The sequence below is a fragment of the Manis javanica genome, chromosome 9, assembly GCF_040802235.1.
Source record: "Manis javanica isolate MJ-LG chromosome 9, MJ_LKY, whole genome shotgun sequence".
Lineage (NCBI taxonomy): Eukaryota > Metazoa > Chordata > Mammalia > Pholidota > Manidae > Manis > Manis javanica.
This window is the reverse complement of record NC_133164.1, coordinates 55,040,597-55,067,455: the sequence shown is the minus strand read 5'-3', so window position 1 is coordinate 55,067,455 and position 26,859 is coordinate 55,040,597. Positions and strand designations below refer to the sequence as shown.

Genomic DNA, 26,859 nt, shown 5'->3' with positions numbered 1-26,859 from the left:
GTTTTCTTTTGATTTTGATACTGCATAAAATTGTGAGCTACTTTAGCTATAGTTCTTTTGGTAACATTTAATATGCAATTATTCCAAAGGGAAAGTCCTTTTTAGTTAACACTGTAAGTGCCTAACAGACAAAGGTGTTACACTCTATTAAAGTTAGCTTCTCTGATAGCCATCTTAATAGACTTTAAATTCAGAGTTTGCAGATAAAGTGAACAAAATAGTGCTGGTAGTTTATCCTCCTGAATATCTCAAGTTCATCCTTTAGCCAATGCAGCAGTGGTAAGCCTGATTAAAATACTTGGCAGTCCAAAGCAGGTTTTCACTAGTGTGGGAGCATGTTTTTAACTGCTGGAACATACCAGTTTATTTGAAAACCTGTGGGTTGTGGGTTTGTGCTATTATACATGGCCTTATATAACAGCCTGGAAATGAGCATATTAAGATTCCTTCATGTGATTTTAGCAGCGACCCATACTGAATAGGAAAATGTAAGCTATAAGCTTAGGGGAAGATTCTCTTTCAAAGTAGTTCATGTTTTCCTCAGTTACTGACTTGCCCCCTCCCCATTCCCGCCCACTCTCTTCACTTATATGTATCTAGGGCTCTGAGCTTGGGGTAGAGAGGGAGCATGGACACCATATCCAGTGGTTTTGCATATGTGAGTCACAATTTACAGGTGGGAAAAATTCAGACAAAGGTGACTCGAGGGGTCCTCTGATGGGGAGGGTGCACAGATGACTAGTTGAGTATGGTGTCTAGTATTGCAGAGCCACTGGACATTCAGTCCTGAGGTTCTGAGATGCAGTTTGACACCAGAAATCTAGTCAGGTATTTGGTGATTTTCCTCATGTCTAAAGAAAGCAGATACGTCCCAGTTTATCAAATGCAACTTGCCCATGACCTCATCTAGAGTGCAGGGTTATAAAGTTATTCTATCCAGTGTATAACCTACCATTCCCTAGGCAGCTGGTAGAAATTTGGCAGATGGCAGAGAAAGTTGGTATATTTGGGGACATCTATTTAGAACAACTATACATGCAATTTCCTTTTCCTGGAGTACATTAATTTGGTAGTCTCCCCCAAGAATTGAGAATGTAAGTCGCATACCCAAGCTAATACTCAACATGGGGCTGGGGGAGCAGGTCAAAAGGGGGAGGGAGAATTCCTACACAGGATTAAAAAGCAAGTTACTTCTGTAGACTTAGCTGGAATAGTAAATTGTCAACAGATGGCAAGTATAAAATTGGGAGCTAAGCAAGCTCAGCTCTTGGTGTAATGCATTAAAAAGTGTGGAGTGTTTTTCTACACTTGCCTAGCACTCAGAGTGTCTTCCAATGTATTGAGAGGAGCGCACACTGATGGAGTTTGTCAAGTGGAACATGGGCCAGGTTGTCAGTACCGTTGGTGACTGCCATAATAGGACAGTAAATACCAACTGCTGGCATCTTTAAAAAGCAAAAGTGACTACACTTTTGAAAATTGGTTAAGTAATGTGCAACCTGTTCTGTGTTCCACAGACAAGGGGCAGTGAGTGAAAGAATTTAGCATCCCAAGTGCAATGTGGAGGCTTTCTAAGGCAATTACTGTATCATTTATGGGGTATGAGTCATGCAAAACTACAACTACTGCTTAGCTTTCCCAGTATATTGGTAATCGTGATGATTTTGCTGAATATTCTTTTTACCCCCCATGTTGCTCTTCTGAAGCCTCTTCCTATTCCCCTGACTCAATCTCTGCTAATTGATGTCCCTGCTTCCCGAATTACCAGTCTACACTGTTCTCAACACACTCATCAGACTGATACTTGGAGAACTAAGATCATGCCTCTGTTCAAAACCCCCCAGTGGCTTCCCATCTGTCGCAGAGTGGAAAGCAAAAGTTGTTCCAGTGTCCTAGAAAGCCCTTTGTTATCTGGACCATTGATATCTTGGCCTCTTCTCTTGCTTACTATATTCCTCTACCAACTATCCCTAGTGCAATTTGGGACATATTTACACAAAAATTGTTTTTGGTTTATCTGACAGTCAAATTTAACTGGATATCCTGTTTGTCACCCAGCAATCCTAGCCAGGCATACCTCCACTTAACAGCCGTTGCACTGGCTATTTCCTCTGCCCAAATGCTTTTTCCGATAACCATGGGACTCTGCTCAAAGGTCATCTTGTCAAAATCAGACCCTCCCTGGCCTACACCCCACCCAAGTGTACCCAACTCCCTTTGCTTTCCCTTCCCCAGGGCACTCCTCACAAGCAAACATTGTGTATTTTGCTTAGCTTACCGCTCATCTGTCTGTCCCAACTCTTGTAGACAACAAGTGGGTGTTGTGCTTTGCCCACTGCTGCATCCTGAGTGTTCAGAACAGTGCCTGATGTTTAGCAGGTAGGTGCTCAGCACATGTAGTCAAAAGGATTAAAACGAGGTACACATACTGTGCTGAGTGTGACCTGGATATGCTTCTCTTAAAAAAGAATAGTTCATATTATAGCTTAATTTGTTGAATTTAATGATAACGGCAAGAAACTAGTCCCTTGCCCCACCCCATTCCTCCCAGGCTATTTTACTTTTCTGCTTATTTGCTCTTCTTTCAATCCTTATTTCTAAATAACTTGCTTCAACTCTTATTTCTTGATTTTTCAGTTTCAGAGTTGAGGTTTATCTTTTGACTTTATAGAAGATGAAGATTTAGCTTTCTTGCTGGTAACATCCATCTCTTCCTCCACTGAGCATCACTTCTCCTTCCCCCTCTCATACAGGTATCTTACAATTTAAGTAAATTGATGACCATGATATGTTAATGTCTGTAAGCAAGAGTAATACCATTGCAAATCCGCCCATGTTGACTGATAGTCACCTTTGTGACTCACAGGTATTCCTTATATAGTACCCAGCTAGGACTGATTAACGCCTGAGGCAAGACTCCTTGCTCTATATTCCAGTGATAATACTTTGACATCAGCACTGTTACATTGCGCACGTAAGTGGCTGTCCTTTACGTAGACCCTTTCTCCCTGCCTCTATAACTCCCCAGACCTGAAGCAGTGTAGAAGATCCACGTCGTGTGGCTGCCTAGGGCAAGCTTTCTGTAAGATCCCCTCAGTAAACCTCTATGGAATTCAGCCTTGAATTGCCAGCTGGACTTGGCAGCCTCTTTGGTCTCAATGCCACTTTGGCCTTCGGGGGGTTGGTTCAGTTATACCTCCCCCAAGTGGAACATATATATTTTTCCAGACTGAGCCATTGTAACTCCAGGGAGAGGAAATCCTGGGTCAAAATACCTCTAAAACCAAAATCAGTCAAAGGGAGAAATAAAGTTTAAGACCCATTTATTACTTACAAACTGCAGTCCGGGCTCATCTCTTTCCTGCTCCAGCAGAAGCAAGCCTGCCCTCCCCCTAACCTCTCAGGTGCAGATAAGCTCTGGTAGCCCAGGTAATTACCCATCGATGTGGAGATGAACTACCACTCTGCACCCCTTAAGAATGCCTCTTGATATCTAAAGCCAGTAGAGATATTCAGGAAATATTACAATTTTACACACAGCTGTGTAGTACAATTTTTGATTTTGATTTAAATTTACACTTCCTTGCAAATGCTGGCATTAATAACTTTCATATTGCCTCCTGCTTAGTCTATGTACTTACTCATCACTAATTTTTCCCTGAACTCTGCCAAAAAAAATAACTGTTCTGGTCCCAATTCCGATGTATGTTTTTGTTCACACCAAGCAATTCTGACATCACCTGGGTATCCCACAGTTCAAATCAGTTCTGATACTACCTCAAGAGACAGCATCAGATCCCGCAAGTTAAGGGCTCAGTTCTAGAAAACACCCCACCTTCCCACTTCAGATGCCAATCCTAAACCCAGGTTAGCCTGTGCTTACGATGGACCTGCTCAATACACTGGAGGTTTCCACTACCCCCACTGGCTTTGGGTTGGATTAATTTCCTAGAGTGGCTCACAGACCTCAAGAAGACATTTTTACTAGACTGCCAATTTGTTATAAAGGCATAGGGTAAAGGATGGGGGAGTACAGAGCTCATATGCCTTCCCGAGGCAGGCCACCCTCCATCATGTATGTTCCTGACCTGGAAGCCCTCTGGACCTCATCCTTTGGGGTTTTATGGAGGCTTCATTACATAGGTGGATAGATTACAATCTTTGCTCATGGTGATTGAGCTCAGTCTCCAGCTCCTCCCCTCTCCCAGGAGGTGGGTGGGTTCCAATCTTCTAATCACATGGTTGGCTCCACTGCCAATCAGACCCTAGCTTTTGGTGCTTTCCAAAAGTCATCTCATTAACACAACAAAAGATAGTTTTTATCACTGTCATCAGGAAATTCCAAGAGTTTTTAGGAGCTCTGCCAGAAACACCAGGGCAAAGATCAAATATATATTTTTTACTATAAATCATAACATCACAAAATGTCAATTTTCTTTCAAAACTTGAAGTTTTGAACCTATTAGACCCACGTTTTATTTTCTTGGAGGGCGCCCCACGGAGCTCCTATCCTGCTGCAGTCTGGGCGGGGGCTCATGCCTGCTGCCCGGTGGCCATGCGGAGACCTCTCCCCCTCAGCCTGGGGCTCCCGGCTACTCACTCAGATTCCGTGTTTCTTCTTTCTGTCTAGATGAAGCAGCTCTCTAATAGCCTACTAAGAGATTAAAAAATTTTTTGAAACTTTGCTTGAATAAAATATCTATTCTCCTCTACATCTCACTGATAATTTGGCTAAGTATGGACTTCTAGATTAGGAATAATTCTCTGTCAAATTTTTTACATTGTCCAAAAATCCACTATCTCTAACTTCCAGCCCTGCTGTTGAGAAGTTGCTACCCTAATTGTCAGTTTTTTGTGTATGACTTGCTTTTTTCCTCTTCTTCCCTTTTTTGTGATGTTCTGAAATTTTGTAACACCATTCTTTGGTATGTGTCTAAACATTTCCTGTGAGGCACTTTGTTAGTCATTTCAACTTGGAAACATGTTTTCCATTTCTTGGGAATTTTCTTGAAATATATATATGTATATAAACATATATATTTATATTTGGTATTTTCCTTCCATCTTCTCAGTTCTTACTTTCTGGATTTCCTGCTCGACAGTGGGTCACCTGAGCATGCTTCTCAAGGGGGATTTTTCCAGTGTAACCTGAGCATCAGAGCTGTCACTGCACCATGCAGGCCAGTTTAGGCACAAGGAGTCAGGCCGCTAAGGAATGGCTGCAGCACATGTCCACTCCTCTTCGCAGCTTTTTCATAACTTGAATGTGAAGGGACCACCTTGTCAGTGTGTGGCTGTGTGTTGAGGGTCTGCAAATAACACTGGGGAGAGTTGTGAAAAAAGTACACATGGAATCTTCTGGGGTTAGGGAAAATCAGAATAACTTCCTCATATTTGTACTATGTTTCATAGATTGAAACACATTTTTACATAATTTATATCATTTAACAAAGGTCATAATCTTGTTTCCTTGATTTCCCCCCATGGAGCAGTGAACTTGAACCTAGGCAAACTGAGAGACCTGAGTCACGACTCATGAGTCCTTGAGAAGATAATCTCCCAATGTTAAAAGGACCATTTTTTGTTTGCTTTTACTGATTGTCTTTTTTTCCTTGAGAGTATGTCCACAATCCTATTTCTTGGTGTGTCCTGTACTGCCACACTAGGCTGTGTATTGCTGTGCAAGGCGGCAAGGCCCAAAAGGAAATTTATGTTATTATATAATAACATGGTACATTTTTCTGCACCAAGCCCAAATCCTGTCACCCACCCATGTGGGAGTTCTTACACAGTGACACTTCCCTGTGGTGTTTTGGAACATTAGACTTTCCTTTTCTTTCTTAGATTTCTTTAAAACATTTATTTTATGTATAAATAACTTCTTTAAAAAATCTGAAAGTAGCTGTAACCTTCCAGGTTGTAGTATGAGGTTAGCGTAAGAAGAAGAATTTTCCCCCCCATTATTTTGTTCTTCATTTATTTAATAGCAGCCTAGACTTAAATCTGAATATAGTACATGTAAGGTTGGAGGCACTGGAGGAAGGGGTGAGCACGTCGGACATGACGACGTGCCAAAGTCCCCAGCTGCTGCCCCCTCCCAACCTGAAAAATGTGTCTTAGGCTAGCCAATCCTCGTGCCACTGTAAATCTAAGCTCTGCCTCCCCCTACCTTCTTTAAAAACTCCCCGCCTATCTGGTTGCATGTCACTTCTCCAGCCTGTGTTTCAGACTGGTGAACCTTGCCTGGGAATTGCACTCAAATAAACTGCCTGGCCCTTTACTCCTTTTCGTTGCCTGCTTATTTTGGTTAGAATTTATCTTACATTTGGTGCCAAAAACCAGGAAAGAGCGTGAGAGCGGGGCCCTGACAGGCCACCCGTGGCCCTGCCCCCTCCTTCCCCAACCCGAGATCTCAGCCTGCTCTCTGCTGCGTGGACTATTTTCTGGTGAGTCCCTCAGTTTTCCCCAGTCTGCTTCCCTTCCTAACCCGTTTTCACCTGGTCCGTTAGAAATCGTGGCTACATCCAGGTTGGGGCATCCGGCCCCTTGGGCATTTGGCCCACTCTCTGCAGGCATCCGGCACGCCCCTGGCCCTGTGGTGGGGGAGACGTCCCTCACCCAGGCTCCCAGGATGTCTCCCCTGACTTGGCGTGCATGGGACGCTGGGCACTCCTCTCAGGATTAGTTGGGGGGTGACACAGACATGGGGAACCAGCCCTCAAAAGCGGAGGCTCAGACCCTGTTGCAGTGTCTCATTTCTAATCTGGCTGCTCTATATTTGTCCTGGGAATTTCGCAAATGGAAGCTAGTCTTTCCATTGCTCTGAGGCCGGGCCTCAGTATCCCTTGGACAACAAATCTCGCTGGCCCCCTGAGGGAACTTTCAATTTTGGCCTCTCACCAACTTGACTAATTATTGCCACCAGAGTGGAAAGTGGGGTGAAATCCCATCTGTGCAGGCTTTTTGGACTTTGTGCTCCTGCCCAGACCTTTACGTTAAGTATTCAACAACTCAAGTTCTCCTGGCCCGATCTCCAGTTAAAGATTGTCAGCCTCTTACTCTGCCCAGTCCTTCTTCCTTTTCAGATCCGCCGGAGGACCTTGGTCTCCTGCCTCTCTCAGCTCACTACCCCCACTCCTCTCTGCCACCATCTTTAAATTCTTTGTCCTCCCCCATGTCACTGCCGTCTTAAAGTCCTACATTCTCAACCATGCTGTCTTCCTGCTCCTCTCCTCTTCCGGTGGCTGCACCACCTCCTCCCCCTCTCCTTCCACCTTCACTGCCCTCTTCCCCCACTGGAACAGGTTCCTTCCGTCCTCCGGTTCTGGAAGCCACGGACAAGACTCCTCCCAGCACAGATCTGCCTTCTTTCTCTCCCAACCCTACAACCCTCCCCACACCCGCCGTTTTGTAAGTGGTCTAGCATGGTTGTTGGGAGTGGGTGAGCTGGGCGTAGCAAGTGAACATCTTAGTGATTGTGTATTGCAGTGTGTGTGCCTGCATGCAGCCTGAAAATTTTTGTGGTGACCTAGAATCTTAAAGTTTTGCTAAATTAAGTGGACATATTTTGTGCTTAGAGATTATGCTGTAAAGCACATGGTGTCAGGAATTACAAAGTGTGTTCATGAATTTGTTAATCTAAAGAATGCTAGTGCAATAGTTTACAATAGCCCACTTCTCAGTGTTCACTGAAAATTAAAGTTCCTAATAGTTTTAAGGTCTAATTAAAGCTATGTAAAGAAGAAAACATTTCTACTTGCTAAAAGGATGTATGTTTTAATAAGAGAAAGTATAAAGAATAGAAATTCACTTTGTTGAGGGTAAAATAATGTAATTGTTCTAAAGTACAGCTATTTATTTAAAGAGAGAGCACAATGTAAAAGGAAGCTGTAGAAAGTTCGTGGAAGAATTGATATAGTCATGCTATATAAAATTAAAGCAAATGCTGGATCACTGTCTAACCCCACACACAAAAGTAAAATTGGAATGGATCAAAGACCTGAATGTAAGTCATGAAACCATAAAACTCTTAGAGAAAAACAGGCAAAAATCTCTTGGACATAAACTTGAGTGACTACTTCATGAATATATCTCCCCGGGCAAGGGAAACAAAAGCAAAAATGGGACTATATCAAGCTGAAAAGCTTCTGTACAGCAAAGGACACCACCAAGAGAACAAAAAAGGTATCCTACAGTATGGGAGAATATATTCATAAGTGACAGATCCGATAAAGGGTTGACATCCAAAATATATAAACAGCTCATGCACCTCAACAAACAAAAAGCAAATAATCCAATTAAAAAATGGGTAGAGGAGCTGAACAGACAGTTCTCCAAAGAAAAAATTTCGATTGCCAACAGGCACATGAAAAGATGCTACACATCGCTAGTCATCAGAGAAATGCAAATTAAAACCACAATGAGAAATCACCTCACAGCAGTAAGGATCGCCAGCATCCAAAAGACAAACAACAACAAATGTTGGCAAGGTTGTGGAGAAAGGGGAACCCTCCTACACTGCTGGTGGGAATGTAAATTAGTTCAACCATTGTGGAAAGCAGTATGGAGGTTCCTCAAAAAGCTCAAAATAGAAGTACCACTTGACCCAGGAATTCCACTTCTAGGAATTTACCCTAAGAATGCAGCAGCCCAGTTTGAAAAAGACTGGGCAGGAGGGGTGGGAAGGGAGGGATAAGGGTAGGGAAAAAGAAAGGGGGCCTTACAATTAGCATGTTTAATGTGTGGGGGGGGCATAGGGAGGGATGTGCAACACAGAGAAGACAAGTAGTGAGTCTACAGCATCTTACTACACTGATGGACAGTGACTGTAATGGGTTTTTTGGGGGGGCACTTGTGAAGGGGGGAGTCTAGTAACCATAATCTTCTTCATGTAATTGTAGATTAATGATAATAAAATTAATTAAAATAAAATAAATCAAATGAATCTCGATATCAAGTACACAGCAAAATTAGAATTTTGTTTTCAGTTAGAAAGACAGTTTTCTTAACTGTTAGTCTGCTCTCAGTGTTAAAAGATTGCAAAGAGTTCTCTAATTGTTTTATCAAAACAGTTTCTCATGCTTAAAGTCTCAATGAGTTGTCTGAATATTTAAGATAATAAGATCTTAATATGAAAAAACTAAAAGCTAAGCTTTGCTAATAACTGTAAACTTCTGTGTTTGCCTTTAAAATCTTTTCTTGTCATTCTAGTTAAATAGATAAGTATTGTTTCATAGTAACTTATGATTCTATTTAGACAAATGCCTTAAAAAAAAAACTTTAACAGCTTCCCAAAATCAAATTCAAAAAGGTGCCTTTACCTCTAGTTAACTCTCATATTTTCCAGAGGGCCCCTGGAACATGTCAGAGGAATTTTTTCTCATTAGAGAAAGTATTTGACCAATTTGTCTTTTTTGCTCATTAGAAAAAGTATTTAGCCAATTTGGCTTATTTATCTGATATAAAATTACCTGCCAAATTACCTAAAAGGCCCTGTCAAAGAGAATAATGCTAAGCTTTGTTACTGAATGTTTTGTGTTAGAAAAATATCCAAATTTCCTTATGTCAACTGTCTTACAGTAAGCTCTCGTCAGATCTTTAACCATTGTCATTTGTAAGTCTTTTGCCATTTATAGTCACTGTTTCATTACTCCTAAACTAGTAAAGAACTAGATTTCACCACAAGTATTAGTTACATAAGACGTTAGTTAAAAAGGCAGAAGAGGGACCCCAAACTCCACTCCGTGACCTGGTAACCATGGCCTTTAAAGTCTTCAATACCCGTGATGAAGAACATGAGAGGAGGACAGTGTCCCAAACCTGAGCCTTCGCGGTGGCCCTGCAGCCGGCAGGACGGAGTCTCATCACACCAAAGACAGGTCTGGAGCTCGTGAGCCTCCGGGACCCTGCTTCTGGTGTGGCCAAGAAGACTACTGGCCAAAGAGATTTCCCAACCCGACCAACAAGCCGACTAAACCCTGCCCAGTTTGCGGTAAAAGAAGTCATTGGAAAGTAGAGTGCCCACTTGGGGAAGGTCATCCTCCCATGACAGAGTCTCATAAGAGGCAGGATCCCCTGAGGGACTCCCCTCCGGACCTGCTGGACCTACTCAAAGACTGAAGATGCCTAGACTCGAACACCCCTATCACCCTTGCCGAGTCCAGGGCCACGCTGTAGTAGCAGGTAAGTCCATCTCCTTTTTGGTGGACACGGAGGCTGCCTACTCTGTTTTACCTTCCTTTCACAGGTGTTTACATCCTTCCCAGGTCTTGGTTTTGAGTGTCACAGGAACCCCCTCTAAGCCTCTAGAGACAGGTCCTGTAGCCTACACGTTTGAGAGCCATCTTCTTACCCACTCATTTCTAGTCATCCCATCCTGTCCCTTTCCTTAGGGAGAGATCTCCTCTCCAAGCTTGGTGCCTCTATCTCCCTGCCTCTTAGTCATCCCCAACCGAGCTCACTCATCATCTTAGCCAATATAAGTTGTAGCCCTGAGCCCTCCACAGACCCTCCTGTACTGTCAACCAGCATTAACCTGATAGTCTGAGACACCTGTACTCCTGTAGTGTCGAGCCATCATGCTCCAGTCCTCATGCACCTCAAAGAACCATCCTTCTCTCCTTCTAGACCCCAATTTCCTATTTCCCAAGCCCATCGCAAGGGCATCCTAACTATCATTAACCATCTTCTTTCCCAAAAGCTTCTGGTACCAACATTCTCCCTGTAACACTCCAATCCTTCCAGTCAAGAAGCCATCAGGAGCCTATCAGCTTGTTCAAGACCTGCAGATAATCAACGAAGCTGTAGTCCCTCTTCAACCAGTCGTCCCTAACCCTTATACTCTCTTATCTCAAGTTCCCCTGAACACCTCTCCTACCTACCTTACTTCTCACTCCTATGAAAAATGCCCCCTTGTCCCACCCAATGCTCATCTTTCCATTCTTTTGTCCAGGCTGCCTGCTACGATCAAGCCTCATTCTGTCTCTCATCGTCTGGACTACAGCACTAGACGGGGCAAAGCCTGAGTGATCATGCTGGACATATCTGTCCTGAGAGACTAAGACAACATATCTGCTAAAACCTCCAGCCACCTATAGAGAGGTAGGACAGTAGAAGTGCACAAGATCATGTGGGTACATCAGTACTCACCCCTTCTCTCCAAGCCACCTCTGGCCTCCCACCAGCCTCAACTCTACCCACGCTGTCCCTCCTCAGCTAGAAGTAGCCAGATCAAGTCAGTACCCATTATAACCAAAAGCTGGAATGTAAGGTTGGAGGCACTGGAGGGAAGGGTGAGCACATCGGACACTGATGACGTGCCAAAGTCCCCGGCTGCTGCCCCCTCCCAACCTGAAAAATGTGCGTTAGGCTAGCCAATCGTCGTGCCACTGTAAATCTAAGCTCTGCCTCCCCCTACCTTCTTTAAAAACTCCCCGCCTATCTGGCTGCATGTTGCTTCTCCAGCCTGTGTTTCAAACTGGTGAACCTCACCCAGGATTGCGCTCAAATAAACTGCCTGGCCCTTTGTTGCCTCTCGTCTGCTTATTTCAGTTAGAATTTATCTTAAAGTACAAAGTTCTGGGAACACTGCAGCAGTCTGAAACCAATAGTGCTGTCATTCAGCTGCCACTTTAATTCCTGCTTATGCTTGCTGCTCACCCTCCTTCCACTTTTCAATGCTTTGGGCAAACCACAAGTTTCTTAATAGCCAACTTTTAATTAGCTTACTAGTTCTTTTTTTGCCAATATGTAGCCTAAACTAGCAGAGAAAAATCTTGCCTTGCAGTGTTCTGACTCTGCTGCCCAAACTCTCTGTTGTACAGGGCTGACATTCTTTAAGTTTCCAATCTGTTGTGGACTGGTAACTTTTGTAAAATGCAATAAACATGAATTACTAGAAAAGTGAATAGAAAATCTAAAGGAAAAACAGTACTGTGTATCTCCTCTCCTCTAATTACTGTATTCACTTCTGGCACTTCCAGTCACCAAATGTGTGTAGTTTTTCCCACTTAGTAAGCAATTCAGTGACACCAGCTGTGTATCTTACAATTTAACTCAATTCTGACACTGTCTACCCAAAGATAGTGTCAGATCCCACAGGCTAAGGGCTCAGTACTTCAAGAATGCCCCTTCCTCCCCTCACTTTAGATACCAATCACAAGTCCAGGTCATCCATATTTCTAGAAATCAGATGTTTCTGTGCCCCCCCCCCACTTGGGTTAATTTGCTAGAGCATCTCACAGCCCTCAGGAAAGCATTTTACATACTAGATTACCGGTTTGTTATAAAAGGATATAACTCATGAGCAGCCAGGTGGATGAGATACACAGGGCATGATATATGGGAAGGGATACAGAGCTTCTGTAATAGCCTACTAAGGCCATAGGTATATAGCTAAGTTCCCAAACGAAGTTCTCTGAGCCCCATCCTTTTGGGTTTTTATGGAGGTTTCATTAGAGGCATGATTGATGACACCATTTGTCCTTGGTGATTGAATATAATTTCTAGCTCCTCTCCCTTCCCTGGAGGTCTGGGGCAGGGCTAAAAGTTCCAACTTTCATATAATCACATGGTTGGATCACCTGACAACTAGCCCCTACTCTTTGGGACTTTCCAAAAGTCAGTTCATTAACATACAGTTAGATGTGGTTGAAAGGGACTTCTTATATGAACACAAAAAACACACATTTCACCTTTATCCTCCAGATCCATGTGAAGAGCTGGGAACAAAAGTTGCCCTGATAGCTCTTATTACTTAGGAACTTACAAAGGTTTAAGGAGCTATGTGCTGGAAATCCTGAATAAAGATCAAAATACATATTCCTTGTAAGTCACAATATCATAGAAAAAATACAAAAACATGAAACAGTTCTAAACAATTGCTTATTAGATTTTTTTTAGATTACTGGATTTTTATATGCAACAAAAAAATAGTTCTGTCAAATTGCCTTAAAAAGGTTTCTAAATGCAGTTTAATTAATTAGACAGGTAGGTCAGTAGACAAGTGGCTCTAACGCCTTAGTAGCCTACATAAGCAAACCAAAATCTAAGCCTGGAAAAGCCTCAAGGTTAAGATCAAAGCCCAAGGACAGTCAATCAAAAACAGCCATGAAGGCTTTCCCAAAGAATGGAACTGTTAAAGTCACAGCTAATCAAATAATGTCCTTGCTTTTCCCCCACCCTTTAGCCACTTACAGTATGGTGGTGCACAAACTGAATCATTCTTTGCTCAAATGAACTCCAAACTTTCTAAATATGCCTCAGTTGATCTTTTATTAACATCAGTTTCTTCCCCAGACTGGACCACATGTCAAGTAACTCCTCTAGTCAATACTGGCCTGACCTTTACCTAGTTTTGAATTCTGCACACCACAATTACAAATTTTTCACCCCCTCTTTTCAAAAACTTGCAAAACTCTTTGACTTGTCTTTCAAAAACTTCCACAAGGTGTCCCAAACATACTTTTTAAAAAAACAAATTTTACTAAGGTTTAATTTATATATGATCAACTGTATCCATTTAAAGTGTACACTTTGATGAATTTTGATCAGTGGGTATGGCCGTGTAGTCACTGACACAGTCATGATACAAAGCATATCCTTTCCTGAAGGAGATTCCTTTGCATCCCTTTGTAGTCCATTTGGCTGCAGTTCCAGGGCCAAATTCACACTGCTTTTGTCATTAGAGATTAGTCTTGCCTTCTTGTTTCATTCATTGTACTGATTCTGAGATTCTAGTTGAATCCTGCTGATCTTTCTAGTTTGTGGTTATTGTGAATAAGGCTGCTATGAACATTTGTGTATTAGCTTGTGAGTGGACTTGTTTTTCATTCTCTTGGGAGACACCTAAGACTAGAATGGTTGGACTGTGTGATAGGTAAATGTTTAATTCAAACATATTTTCCACACTATTTCTACTTCTCCCATTCCTCCTAACCATCTTCGAGACAAACTGTTTACTTTGTCTTAGACATGTCCCCAAATCTGCCTCTGCCCCTTCCCTCATGTTAATTCTTTGGCTTGAAACATCCCTTCCAGATTGCCCCATCTACCTTATCTCCATTCAAATACCACTCCAAAAAGGTCTCTGTCCTCTCGGTTAGAAGTCACTGTTTCCTTTCGGAAAGCCAGTAGAACTATACCAGTCTTTTTATCTTAAGAGTTCTTGTCTCCTCTAGTAAACCTAAGTATCCTTAATGGCAGGGTCCAGTTTGAAGGTCCTCCCCCCAAACAGTGCCTAGTTCAGTTCTTTGCATAGGGTAGGCACTCAGTAAATGTTTGTTAAATTCAGGAACATAATTTGTAAAGCATAGAAAGGGTTAGCTTATAGAGTGTTTGTGAAAAGGGAAGAGGAGAACTACTTGGAGAGCAGAAAGTTAAATATGGTTACAATAGCTCCTTGGGGGCAAACTTATTCCAAAAAAGACTAAAACTTTGTCTCCCTTGGAGAAGGGGGGAAAGATGGCAGAGTTGAAAGGCAAGGCAGAAACCTCCTCCCACAGACACACCAAAGAAGTAACTATGGTATATACAACTAACCCTGAAAATGTCCTGAAGACTGCAGAACAGACCACTTACACCTGATGAAGAAGGGAACACACAGAGAAGGGTAAAGTGTCAGAGCCACAGTCATTTAGGACCCAAGCCTTCCCCCATCTAAGCACATAGGTGAGAGGAAGAGGAACAGAGTGGGGAGGGGATAGGCCCTCAGAAACTCTGTACACCTGGCCCTGGAGAGCTGCTCTGGGAACATGAGTCCACATTGCATTGGGTTCTGATGATTAGCAGGGCTGGACATGAGGGAGAGTTGGAGCCCTCTGGGAGGCTGAGACTCCTGCCACTCATGGAGGACAAGCATGTACTATGGGTCTCACTGAACTCAACAAAGAGGTTTGAAAGACTTGCCAGCAGTGGGAGGGGTTGTCAGAGGGGCAGGGGTTGGATGGCACTCTCTCCACAGGAGAAAGGGAAGGTGGACACTACTTCCTCATCCCTCCCTTGGCCTCACAGGTCGGGCACTATTGGTAGCCCTAAATGCTCCATACCCCTTGCTGGCAGCTCAGCCCCAAAGAGCTCCCCTCTACACCTTCCCTCCTGCCAAGCCCAGCAGTGTCTTTGCTGCCTAGCAGGCAGAGGGAGACTTTCTCAGTCCTGTGTCAGCTAATCTAGGGAGGCACCTGCAGGAGCCAGCTCCCAAGTGCTCCTTCCTCCTCTCAGGTGGCCTAACCCAGCGCTGTGCATCCTGTCGCTGTGTGACTTCCCTGGAGCCTTGTGACTGCCCTGCTCACCCTATTGACTCAGCAGCCATGCCATTGCTACAGGGCAGGTGGAGGATGGCCCTGCCCACAACAATCCCAGCAGAAGCACTGCTGCTCTGTCCATGCAGGGCAGGCTGAGGCAAACTGCTATTGACCATGGACTGAGATAGACCACTGCTGGCGGACAGACAGAAAGGCAGCTGCCGGAGTCCAGCTCCAGTGAGTCCAGGAGTCCCTGAAGGATGGACGGCATTGGTGACTAACCAAAATAAATGAGGACACAGACACTAGCAAAAGCTGAGCCTGGCCTTTAATGAAAAGTAGCAGCTTGATTATATACTCTTTGATTACATAAAGTAAAATACAGATATTAATCATTTAATTGACACATAGCATGGTTATGTGAGTTTGGAGAATAAGATTAAGTCATTTGGCAGGTCTTAGCAGTTAACTTGTTTCTAAGTAAGCTTTGTTCTTAATTATTGCAGCCAGAAAATCTTACAAAGGTTAGGTAGGTGCCAGACTCTTGGTTTCTTTACAGGTGACTATCTAAAGTTCACTATTCTATTATTTTTATGTAGGGCCCTCATTCTTTCATAGTTATACTCCCGTTCTTCATCTCCGGTAGGAAAGAAGGAGGCTCTCTCTAAAAGGACATGACGACTTTTTGGCAGGCAGGGACAAATTTTATGGACTGTGACTTAGACCCATTTTCATTAAGACTGACAATGGAGATTTTCTGATCTGGAGTTAGGTAATGCCCCGTTCTCATTTGCTTTATAGTTTGCCAGGTTGTTCTTGGGCAGGCTAGCCAAAGAATATCATTTGTTCTCTGTACCCACCTGTTGCCATTAATCATTGAATGGCAGTGAATAGGGGTGGGGGAAGGAACCTCAACCCAGGTAAATTTCCCATATCTTTTTTCCCATAAACTTGGGTCCAATACCCATGGGGTCTCACTTTCCCATCGTCGGGGGTACTCACAGGGGCAGTAGTGGTTTTTTCCAATTTCCTTTAGGGCCAGTACCTAAAATTTTCAGGGGGAATTAGATATGGCCTCTTCCCTGAAGGGACAGCTTGAATTGAAACCAAAATAAGCAAATTTATTAGGAGGGACATTTTGAGCAGGAGGGACATTGGGGTCGGTCCTCTGGGAAGGCCGCTGTGCAGTCCCTGCCATCCGACTGCCCGGACTGTGTCATCAGGCTGGCAGTTCGGACCAGCTCCCAACACACAGCCCCACCCATAGGCCACCAACAGCAACTGGGGCTCTGTGACAAAGGAGAACCAGGCACTGGAGAGGAGTCTTGAGCTTCTGGGCAACACAGGCTACCTTCCTCACAAAGCCATTACTCTCTAGACCAGGAAGCATAGCAGATCCATCTAATAGAAAGGAAGAAACATAGAAATGCTGACAAAATGAGGAGGCAAAGGAATATGTTCCAAACAAAACTACAAGATGAGACACAGGAAAGAGGGCTAAATGAAACAGAAATCACCAATCTTGATAAAGATTTCAAAGTAATAATCATAAATATGCTCACTGATCTGTGAAAAAGTATTAAAGATCTCAGGGGGGACTTCAACAGAGAAGAGTTGAAAAAGAGCCACTCAGAGTTGAAGAATATAGTAGCTGAAATGAAATAAGCAATGGAAAGAACAAATAATAGACTGCTACAATTAGAGGAGACAACCAATGAGATGGAAATTAGAGAACAGGAAAACAATGAAGCTGAGGAACAGAGAAAAAAGAATATCTAGAAATAAAAGAATGCTAAGGGAGCTGTATGACAATGCCAAGTGATATTCACATACTAGGGGTACCAGAAGGAGGAGAGAGAGACAAAGGGATAGGAAGCCTCTTTTAGGAAATAATTGTTGAAAAGTCGCCCAATTTGGGGAAGGAACTAAACCCCCAGGACCTGGAAGCACAGAGAGCCCCTAACAAAAGGAACCCTGGGAAGACAATACCAAGATGTATAATAATTAAAATGACAAATATCAAGAATAAAGAGAGGGTACTGAAAGCAGCCAGAGAGAAAAAAAAGGTTATTTATATGGGAAACTCCATTAAGGTACCAGCAGACTTCTCAGTAGAAACTTTACAGGACAGAAGGGAGTGGCATGAAATATTTGGTGTATTGAAACAGAAGCTTTTTAAAATTAAGGTATTATTGATATATACTCTTATGAAGGTTGCACACGAAAAAATATTGTGGTTGCTACATTTACCCATATAATCAAGTCCCCACATACCCTATTGCGGTCACCATCCATCAGTGTAGTAAGATGGCACAGATTCACTATTTTCCTTCTCTGTGCTACACTGTCTTCTCCATGACCCCTCACACCATGTGTACTTATCATAATACCCCTCAATCCCCTTCTCCCTCCCTCCCCACCTGCCCTCTCACACCCCTCCCCTTTGGTAACCACTAGTCCCTTCTTGGAGTCTGTGAGTCTGTTGCTATTTTGTTCATTCAGTTTTGCTTTGTTGTTATACTCCACAAATGAGGAAAATCATTTGGCACTGGTCTTTCTCAGCCTGGCTTATTTCACTGAGCATAATGTCCTCCAGCTCCATCCATGTTGTTGCAAATGGTAGGATTTGTTTCTTTCTTATGGCTGAATAGTATTCCATTGTGTATATGTACCACATCTTCTTTAGCCATTCATCTACTGATGGGCACTTAGGTTGCTTCCATATCTTGGCTATTGTAAATAGTTCTGCAATAAACATAGGGGTACATATGTCTTTTTGAATCTGAGAACTTGTATTCTTTGGGTAAATTCCAAGGAGTGGGATTCCCAGGTCAAATGGTATTTCTACTTTTAGTTTTTTGAGGAACCTCCATATTGCTTTCCACAATGGTAGCTTACATTCCCACCAGCAGTGTAGGAGGGTCTCCCTTTCTCCACATCCTCACCAGCATTTGTTGTTCTTAGTCTTTTTGATGCTGGTGATCCTTACTGGTGTGAGGTGATACCTCACTGTGGTTTTAATTTGCATTTCCCTGATGATTAGTGATGTGGAGCATCTTTTCATGTGTCTGTTGGCCATCTGAATTTCTTCTTTGGGGAATTGTCTCTTCATATCCTCCACCCATTTTTTAATCAGGTTATTTGCATTTTGGGTATTGAGACATGTGAGTTCTTTATATATTTTGGATGTTAACCCTTTGTCAGATATGTCATTTACAAACATATTCTCCCATACTGTAAGATGCCTTTTTGTTCTGTTGATGGTATCTTTTGCCATACAGAAGCTTTTTAGTTTGATGTAGTCGCATGTGTTCATTTTTGCTTTGAAACAGAAGGACTTTCAACCAATAATCCTCTACCTATCAGGATTATCATTCGAATTTGAAGCAGAGATTAAATATTTTCCAGGAAAACGAAGGTTAAAGGAATTTATAACCACTAAACTGGCATTGTAGGATATGTTAATGGGACTTCTGTAGATGAAAATGTTCTTAAGCCTAAATCGTTTTCAGCAGTGAAAATAAATCCACAGTAAACAAGTAGATGAATTACTTACCAAGCAAGTATGAAAGTAAAACTAAACAAAAGTAGTAAAACCAACTATACACAAAATCAGTGAAGGTATACACACACAGAAAAATGCAGATTATGATATCTAATACATAAAGTGTGGAGGATGATGAAGAAAAAAGTACAGTTAGATTCTGTTTGAAATAGAGCATTCATCAACTTAACATAGACTGCTCTATAGTTAGGAAGCTACCCTTGAACCTTATGGCAACCCAAACCTAAAGCTTGTAATAGTTACACAAAAAATTAAAAAGGAGAAATCCAACCACAACACTAAAGGAAACCATCAAATAAGAAGAGAAAAATATACAAGAGGAAGAAAGGAACAGAGAGGAACTATAAAAACAACCAGAAAACAATTAATAAAATGGCAGTAAGTACATATCTATCGATAATACCTTAAATGTAAATGGAATGAATGCACAATCAAAAGACATAGAGTGGCAGAATGGATAAAGAAAGAAGACCCATCTATATGTTGCCTACAACAGACTCATTTCAGACCCAAAGATATATACAAACTGAAAGTGAAGGGATGGATAAAGATATTTCATGCAAATAATAGGGGGAAAAAGCAGGACTGGCAGTACTTATATCAGAAAAAATAGACTTCAAAGCAAAGAAAGTAACAAGAGACAAGGAGGACATTACATAACGATAAAGGTCAGTGCAACAAGAGGATATAACCATTACAAATATTTGTGCACCCCACATAGGAGCACCTAAATATATAAAACAAATACTAACAGAATTAAAGGGGAAAGTAGACTGCAACTCATTCATTGTAGGAGACTTGAACACTCCACTCACATTAATCTGGCAGATCAACCAGACAGAAAATAATAAGGGAAGAAAGGCACTGAACAACACATTACATCAAGTGGACTTAACATATCTATAGACCTTTCCACCCAAAAGCAGCATGATACACATATTTCTCAAGTGTACATGGAACACTGTCCAGAATAGAACACATACTAGGCCACAAAAAGAGTCTCAATTAATTAAGAAAGATTGAAGTATCAATCAACTTCTCAGACCACAATGGTATGAAACTAGAAAAAAATTTACAAAGAAAAGAAGCCCACAAACACAGGGAGTATAAACAACATGCTTCTAAATAATCAATGGATCAATGAACAAATCAAGCAATACATGTAGACATGAAAACAAAATAGAACAGTCCAAAATTTGTGGGACACTGCAAAAGTGGTTCTAAGAGGGAAGTAGATGGCAATACAGGCCTACCTCAAGAAATAAGAACAATACCATATAAACAATTTAGACTCACAATTAAACTTAAAGAACAAGTAAAACCCAAAGTTAGTAGAAGGAGCAACATAATAAAGACCAGAGCAGAAATAAATAAAATAGAGAAGAATAAAACTGTAGAAAAAAAATCAATGAAACCAAGAGCCGGTTCTTTGAGAAAATAAACGAAATAGAGAACTCCCTAGCCAGACTTCTCAAGAAAAAGAGAGAGAGTATACAAAATTAGAAACAAAAAAGGAATACTCACAACAGTTACCACAAAAATACAAAGAATTATTAGAGAATACTATGAAAAATTATATGCCAATAAACTGGACAATCTAGAAGAAATGGAAAAATTCCTAGAAAAACACAATCTCCCAAGATTGACCCAGGAAAAAACAGAAAATCTGAACAGACTAATTACCAGCAATGAAACTGAATTGCTAGTCAAAAAACTTCCCAAAAACTAAAGTGCAGGACCATACCAGATGGCTTGCCAGCTGAATTGTACCAAATATTTAAAGAAGAGCTAGTACCCATCTTTCTTAAAGTATTCCAAAAAGTAGAAGAGGAGGGAATTCTTCCGAACTCATTCTATGAGGCCAAAATTACTCTAATAACAAAATCAAAGATACCACAAAAAAAGAAAATTTTGGACCAATATCCCTGATGAACATAGATGCAAAAATCCTCAACAAAATATTAGCAAACAGAATTCAAAAATACATAAAAAGGATCATCCACCATGATCAAATGGAATTTATTTCAGGGATGCAAGGATGGAACAATATTCATAAATCAATCAACACCATACAGTACTTTAACAAAAAGATGGATAAAAAAGATATGATCATCTCAATAAATTCCAAAAAAGCATTTGACAAAATTCCACATCAATTCATGACAAAAACTCTCATCAAAATGAGATGTACCTAAACAAAATAAAACAAAACAAAATAAATGCCATATACAACAAACCCACAGCTAACATCATGCTTAATAGTGAAAAGCTGAAAACTTTTCCTTTAAGATGAGGAACAAGACAAGGATGCCCACTCTCTCCACTTTTATTCAACATAGTATTGGAAGTTCTAGCCAGAGCAATCAGACAAGATAGAGATGAAAGGCATCAAAATTGGTAAGGAAGAAGTAAACTATCACTATTTACAGATGACATGAGATAATATATAGAAAACTGTAAAGACTCCACCAAAAAACTATTAGAACTAATAATTTGATTCAGCAGAGTTGCAGGATACAAAATTAATACACAGAAATCTGTTGTGTTCCTATATACTAACAACAAACTAGCAGAAAGAGAAATCAGGAAAATAATTCCATTTACAATTGCATCAAAAAGAATAAAATACCTAGGCATAAAGCCAACCAAAGAGGTGAAAAACCTGTACTCTGAAAACTATAAAACACTTGTGAGAAATTAAGGAAGACACTAATAAATGGAAGTCTATCCCATGCTCATGGATAGGAAGAATTAATATTGTCCAAATGGCCATCCTGCCCAAAGCAATTTACAGATTCAATGCAATCCCTATCAAAATACCAACAGCATTTTTTAATAAGCCAGCATAAATAATCGTAAAATTCATATGGAACCACAAAAGACCCTGAATAGACAATGCAATACTGAGAAAAAAGAACAAAGCTGGGAATATTTATTATGCTCCCTGACTTCAAGCTATAGTACAAATCTCCAGTAATGAAAATAGTATGGTACTGGCACAAGAGCAGACTAGAAAGCCCAGATATAAACCCATGCATACATGGTCAATGAATATATGATAAAGGAGCCATGAATATACAAAGGGGAAAAGACAGCCTTTTCAATAACTGGTATTGGGAAAACTGGACAGCTACATGCAAGAGAATGAAACTGGATTACTGTCTAACTCCATACACAAAAGTAAACTTGAAATGGATCAAAAACCTAAATGTAAGACATGAAATCATAAAATTCTTAGATGAAAACACAAGCAAAACTCTCTTGAACATAAGCATGAGCAATTTTTTCCAGGACACATCTCCTTGGGCAAGGAAAACAAAATGAAAAATGAACAAGTGGGACTACATCAAACTAAAAAGTGTTTGTAGAGCAAAGGACACCATCAGCAGAACAAAACGGCAACCTACGGCAACTTCTGTGGAAAGCATTATGGAGGTTCCTCAAAAAACTGAAAACAGAAATACCATTTGACTCAGTAATTCCAGTCCTAGGAATTTACCCAAAGAAAACAAAATCCCTGATTTGAAAACATATATGCTCCCCTATGTTTATCTCTGCACTGTTTGCAATAGCCAAGATATGGAAGCAACCTAAGTGTCTATCAATAGATGAGTGGATAAAGAAGAGGTGGTACATATACACAATTCAGTATTGTTCAAGTCATAAAAAAGAAAAGAAATTCTGCCACTTGCAACAACATGGATGGATCTAAAGGGTATTATGCTTAGTGAAATAAGCCAGGCAGAGAAAGAGAAATACTGTATGATTTAACTTACTTGTGGAATATAAAAACAAAACAAAATGAACAAAATAGCAATAGACTCTTAGACACTGAGAAAGGACTGGTGGTTCCCATGAGGAAGGGGTTGGGGTGAATGGAGTGGGAAGGGGCACACAAATTCTCAATCATAATATAAGCTGATCATGGGGATGGTAGTACAGCATGGAGAATAAAGCCAATGATTCTGTAACATCTTTCTATATTGACAGATAGTAACTGCACTCTCCAGCCACTGAGCCACCGCCCAGGACTCAGCAGCTTCCCCCTTGAACCCCCCCCCCACCCAACTTCCCAAAATTCCATGCCCTGACCCGCCTTCTACCACCACCTTCCATAGGAAGTTTCCACCCAGGAAAAGGAGTCTTATGATATGTCCACTATCCAGAAGCTCCTCTCTTTCAACCCCTTTACAGGAAGATTATCTGCTTCCTTCTGGCACTGAAGATTATATCCGTATAAGAATTTAATGGAAAAATGGCAGGATAGCCCTTACTACTGTCCAAGGCCCCACTGCAGATCACCCTAGAGAAAATCCAAAGATTGGTGTTGAGAGCGACACCCGCAGCGCTGTGAGGGGAAGTAAGATTCCTGTCCGCGGGAGAAGCCTGGGCACCCCGCGAAAGCGCCTCAGCCAAAGCCCCGCGCCCTGCGCCCCAAGCCTTTGTCCGCTCTCCGTCCCGGGACGCCAGGCCCCAGCGCGCGGCTGCGGAGGGCGGAGCGGAGGGGGCCGCGCAGGGAGCACTGCCGCAGGAGACCGAGCATCCCCCGGGAGGATCTCACCCTGAAAGGACATTTCGGGGACACGGCTGGGACAGCGAGGACGTCTAGGGCCCCCAGCTTGCTCCGCGCCACTGCTTTTCAGCAGAAGGCAAATGCTGCCCGGGAGACGCCTCCATCTTCCTAACCTCTCCTGTACTGCCTTTCCTAGCAGAATACACTCTAACTTGTCCACATTAAAAAGCGAAACAAAACCCAAGTAGCTCATCAACATTACCCGTCTCCTTGTCCATGCTCTTCTGGAGACTGTGACAAGAAGGGGCATTTCCTGCGTACACAGTGTGGGTCACCGCACTTGCACGTAGTGTATAAGCCGAATGGCTGCTTGCTTTAGTTTGGGAGAATAAAAGTCCATACGTCACGGACGATCTGCTTTGCAGCACAAAGTTTGGTCCGCCCTGCCTCTCGCCTCCCCCGTGCGCTCACGGATGGAAGCTTTCGCCTGCAGGGGGCGCCTGCTGAGCAGCTGTGGCTCTGAGATGTATTGGGGGGGAATGTTTAGGGAAAGAAAAAAGTAAAAGGTTGAGAGAAAACAACCATAAAGAGCACCTTTTTGGTATAGTCAAGCATCCTTAAGAACCAGGACTAAGCAGCCATTTGTATAGCCCAGTAGAAAAGAGCCCACTCTGGGCTCATTGCTTAGCAACACAATGTTAAAGTGTTAAAAACCATTAAGGTGAGAATTTACAGTAAGAGGCAAGTGGCACAAAGTAAATGGATGCCACAGCTAATTACTGAAATGCTTGATGGCTAAGTGGAGAGAGAGGGAGGTAGTATTGCTTCCAAATGTCTTTGCAGAAAGATACCAAACATCCTTGGGAATGAATGGAAATAGAGCTTTTGGTACATTAAGTTCAGTCTAATTGTTATTAATTCATTGTGGGCCTCCCGAGATGGCCAAGGAAGTTAGCATGAGTTTATTATGAATTAGTTTTTTCCAAAGATGTTAAGTGCTCACTCACTGTGAAAGGCACATGGGCATTACCACCACGGAATCCACAGAATTGTTTTCATACAGACATCTGCTAGCACCTGTTTGTATTTTGTTGCGACTATTTTGCCCTCTCTATTCTTGCCCTTTACTAGGCAAGGCAAAGAAAGGCAGGGAGGATGATGCCATGCTAGGGGTGCAGAATGGGGAGGGCAAACTGGCAGTTAAAACCTGAGATCTTGCCCCAGAGGCTTCTGAAATCAAACAGAAAAACCTAAGAGGAAGTTGAGTCAAACATTGCTGTTCTAGCTTTCAGGTAAAATGTAACAACCTTTGCAAGCACCTACCCAACACTTCCCAGGAAAATTAGACTGGCTGATGAGATTGTTATGATTTTATTAAAATTTGTACAACCAATAACCATAACCTATTAGTTGTGCCACTAAGGTATAGATAAATGTGGGAAGGAATGAAAAATATCTGCAACTGATTAATAAAAGGTATATAGGTGATTTTTTCTTTTTAGAAATCACACTCCCAGCTGTTGATCCATAGTATATATAGAAAAGGGGTTTCATTAAATTGAACTCCTATGTGGCCAATGCACGTAAAGGGTACAGTAATGTTTGTGTGGTGTAGTTTGTTAGAAAGCCACCAGAGGGCACTTTGCTTCCTATAAAACTCTCAAGTTGCAGTTCAGAAGACTGAGGACTCAGCCCATGAAGGTTTCAATACTTGGAAATGTCCTTCCTGAAAATTGGCATGGAGACACAGGACTAATAACTTTAGGGCTACTGGTGTGAACTGGAAGATGGCTGGGCTATGCTCACTGTTGGATTAGAGATCAGTTGCTGTTTGCTGCAGCTTAGTAGGAAGGTTCTTCTCCCCTCTCAACTTGTCCACCTCCCCAGGTTCTTATAGTGATGGTGAACAATGACAATCCCTGGGAAAGTGTGACTATGACCTGATGAATAGATAGGTATGAATGGGGTGTGTGTACATCCACAGAGAACAGTGAGTGAATCAGCTGAACTTTGTCATATATTTTTAAAGTTATAAGGTCTGAATAAATACTGGGATTCCTTCTACTTACAAATAAATATCAGAATCTCTTTCTCCTTGTTTATGTGACTCACTGAATTAAATATCTATTGTTGTTACAAATATCCCCCAAATATAGTGTTTTAAAACAAAAATAAACATTTACTATCTTGCAGTTTCTATAGATCAAGAACTCAAGTATAGCTTCAGTTAGGCAGTGTTAGTTTGGGGTCTCAAAGTGGTAGCTGAGTTGGCACTCATCTGGATGTCTGACTGGGCTGGAGGATTGCCTTGCCTGAGGATTTCAGCCTCAGGCAAGTTCACTACAGATTTAGTTAGACCGAGAAATGACAATAGACTGTTCTTGGGGTAAAAGGGTTTATACCTGGCTTTATTCTCCCAGAGGTAGGTTGAACACTAGAATCATATCTGCATCCAGCAGCCTGCATGTCTGTAACCCACCTCCATCTCTGCCTCCACCCAGAGGGCTGGGCAGAGCTCTTTATATAGCGAGTCAGTCAATAATAGCTCATTGCCTACAGGTGTGGAAGCAGTGGCTTAACAGGCCAACTACATCATCAAGTCGTTTAGGGTCAGGTGAGGATTCTGGCCACAGGAACTTCCATTTTCCTCATGTGGATCCACTTCCAAGAAGCTCATTTATGTGGCTATTGGGAGGAGGCTTCAACTCCTTGCCCCATGAACCTTGTCATACAGCAGTTTGAGGATCCTCACAATAGGCATCTGGCTTTCCCCAAGATGAGAAAGCCAACAGAAAGCAAAGCTAAGAGATCTTTTATGACCTAGCTTTGGAAATCACACACCATCATTTCCTTAATGTTCTAATGGTTATGCAGGTCACCCCTATTCAACGTTGGGGGTATTAATTACCCAGGGGGGTGCCAAGAGGTGGGGATCATAGGGGACCCTCTAGGAGACTGGTTACCATGCATCTTGTTTTCAAAATACATATTTATACATCTTCTGAAATATACATTTTACTTTGTTTAATGTTATTCTTTCTGTTCAAAAAACACTTGAACCATTTTTTAAACGTATACCTGAAGTTTATTTTCCTATGAGTATACAAAGTATCGTATGTATACTATATCTCACATGTGAAAAACTGGTATGTTAGGGAGAAGTCTGCTTTTTGCTTGGGGATATTATTTCTTTCTGTATGCAGACTTTCTAGCAAATGACAAGTTATATTAAACAATAATAAAAGTCATTCAGGGAATTACTGGATCATTTTGCTTCATAATTAACAATCCCAAGACTTCCCATATATGACTTGACAATAGCCATTGCTGAATGATACCTGAAATGATTCTTATTTTCACTTTTCACAAATGAGGGTTTTAAGACAGAGGTTTTAAATAACCTCAGAACTGAAGAATGGCTGAGACCTCAGATGACATTAAAAACTTAAGAGGAGAAAGGCTCTGACAATCACTCAGCAGAGATCCTCCACTTCTGTCAATAGCAGAAGCAGTGCCCAGGCATCAAATACCTATGCACTGAT

At 41.8% G+C, this 26,859-nt stretch overlaps 1 protein-coding gene across 2 annotated transcripts in view; it reads right to left on the bottom strand.

The window, feature by feature from the left end:
• SLC25A30 (solute carrier family 25 member 30) overlaps positions 1-23,717 on the bottom strand; it is a 133,294-nt gene extending 109,577 nt beyond the window's left edge. The window contains exon 1 of one of the 2 annotated variants that reach the window (XM_073212608.1): positions 23,580-23,717. The gene's annotated coding sequence lies outside the window, so the exon portion shown is untranslated. The remainder of the gene's footprint in view (positions 1-23,579) is intronic. The other variant, XM_073212609.1, reaches the window with a different exon arrangement.
• Positions 23,718-26,859: the final 3,142 nt, after the last annotated feature.